The 2,648-nt window shown below is 30.6% G+C and overlaps 1 protein-coding gene across 1 annotated transcript in view; it reads right to left on the bottom strand.

Annotated features, from left to right (window-relative positions):
- Positions 1 to 2,648, bottom strand: part of BICDL1 (BICD family like cargo adaptor 1) — an 89,962-nt gene that overhangs the window by 51,984 nt on the left and 35,330 nt on the right. The gene's annotated exons all lie outside the window — the stretch shown is intronic.

The following is a 2,648-nucleotide window of genomic DNA, read 5'->3' as shown; positions in this document are numbered from 1 at the left end:
AAGGCCACACCTCCAAATACCATCGCATTGGGAGTGAGAGCTTCAACGTAAAAATATTTTGAGGAAAAAATTCAGTCCACAGCATGTTATCTTGCATGTGCTTATTTATTAAACTTCTAACCTATGTTTTGAATAATCTATCTTTCTAAGTTCATTTAAAACAATTTTACAGGAAAAAAATTTAAACATACAGAAAATACTATACAAATGCCTATTTTTCCATCACCCAGAAGTATTAAACGTTAATGTTTTGCTCTATTTGCTTTGTCAATATTTTCTAAAGTATTTTAAAATGAATCAGACATTAGGAGATCCATCTCTATAAATCCATATTCATATGCATTTCCATATGAATTTTACGACAAACTGATAATCTGGACTTATCCGTTTCTACAAAAAATACTTCAACATGAAGCTCTAAAAGAGGGATGTTTCTTATGTACCACAATACCATTTCACATCTATAAAAATAAAAAAAATTCCTTAATACCATCTGCTACACAGTGCTTGGATTCAAACACCAACTGTACTGTTATAGCTTATTTTAAAATAGCTTTAATGATGGATAATTGACATACTTTGAACTGTATATATTTAAAGTGTGTATCTGGTAAGTTTAGACAAAAGTATATATCCATGAAACCATTGCCATAATCAAGATAGTGAACCTATCACTTCCAAAAGTGTCCTTATATCCTTTTGAAATTCCTCTCACCAACCCTGCCTTCTCCCTTCCAACTACCGATCTGCTTCCTGTCACTTTAAAGTAAGATGTATTTTTTAGTGTTTTATATGAACAGAATTACATACGTTTTTTTATCTGGCTTCTTCCACTTAGAATAATTATTTTTTAGATTCTCCATATTATTTTATGCATGAAAACTTTCCTCCTTTATTACTGAATAGTATTCCATTGTACACCACACTTTATTCATCTGCCAATGGACATTTGGGTTATTTCCAGTTTTTGACAGCTACAAACAAACCTGGGTTTTTTCCATTTCACCTAAGTTGTCAAATTTATTGGCATAAAGTTACTCATACTATCCCCTCATCTGCAGAATTTGTCACCTCTCCCACTCTTGACACTGGTAGTATGTGTTTTCTCTCTTTTTCTCCATTAGTTCAACTAGAGGTTTATTTTATCAATTTTATTGGTCTCAAAGAACCACCTTGGGTTTTACCAATTTTATCTACTGTTTTTCTGTTTTTTATTTCACTGATTTCTACTTTAATTTTTCTTTTCTTTTTTTTCTATTTACTCTGGGTTTTACTTGCTCTTCCTTTACTAGTTTCTTAAGTTGGAAGCTGAGATCAATGATTTAAAACTTTTTTCTTTTCTAATATATGCATTCGGAGCGATAAATTTCCCCACGCACTGCTTTAGTAACATCCTACCAATTGACATGTTGTATTTTCATAGAGTTCCAACACCTTTATAATTTCCATTTTGATTCATTCTTTGATCCATAGTTTATTAGAAGTGTGTTATTTACTTTCCAAATGTGTTGATTTTTCCCAATCTTTGTTATTGACTTCTAATTTAATTCCTTTGAGGTCAGAGAACATCCTTTGTAGGACTTGAATCCTTATACATTTACTGATTTGTTGTGGCCCATAAAACGGTCTTTCTAGGTAAAATGTGCACTTGAAAATAGTGTACACTCTGCAACTGTTAGATCAAGTGTTCCACCAGGTCTAGTTCTAATTGGGTTAAACCGGTTGATAGTAGGTTCAAGTCTTCTATATTCTTGCTTTTTTCCTATTTACTTATTCCATCAGTTATTGAGAGATATGTACTGAATTATAAATTTGTCTATTGCTGCTTGCAGTTCTATCACTTTTGCTTCATATATTTTGAAACTCTGTTAACAAAGACATAAACATTTAAGATTGTTATATCCTCTTGATTCACCTCTTCATTATTATGAAATGACCTTCTCTATTGGTGATAATATTCTTTACTCTAAAATCCTTATTTGATATTAAATAATGTAGCCACTCTAGCTTTCTTTTGACTAATGTTAACAATGCCATAATTTTTCCATTCTTTTATTTTAAACTTATAAATTTAAAGTCTTGCTTTTTTATATAATCGGACAGTCTCTGCTTTTTAACTGGTGGTGTTTTGACCATTAATGTGATTTATTGATACATTTGACTCTATCATCTTGTATCTGTTTTCTTTTTGTGCCATTGTTCTTCATTCTTCTTTTGCTTTTTAAAAAATTAATGAGCTATTTTTTATGATTCTATTTTATCTTGTTTGTTGGCTTATTAGCTACTATTCTTTGTTTTGTTATTTTAGTGGTTGCTTCAAGGTGTAGAGTATTCCTCTTTAACTTATCACAGTCGATCATCAAGTGATATCATACTACTTCACATATAATAATTTTATGATAGTATACTTCCACCTCTCCTCTTCTGGCTTTAAGGCTACTGTTGTCATGTATTTTACTTTTACGTATATTTTAAATCCCATAATACACCATCATTACTTTTGTTTAAAGAGTCTATTATCATTTAAAGAGGTTTAGATAATAAGAAAAAGTCATCTATTTACATATGTAGTTCCCATTTCCAGTATTTTTCATTCCTTTGTATAGATCCAGATTTCCATCTGGTATTATTCTCTTTTTGCCTGAAAG

The sequence above is a fragment of the Pteropus vampyrus genome, unplaced genomic scaffold (assembly GCF_000151845.1).
Source record: "Pteropus vampyrus isolate Shadow unplaced genomic scaffold, Pvam_2.0 Scaffold23, whole genome shotgun sequence".
Classification (NCBI taxonomy): domain Eukaryota; kingdom Metazoa; phylum Chordata; class Mammalia; order Chiroptera; family Pteropodidae; genus Pteropus; species Pteropus vampyrus.
This window is presented reverse-complemented; position numbering and strand designations above follow the sequence as displayed.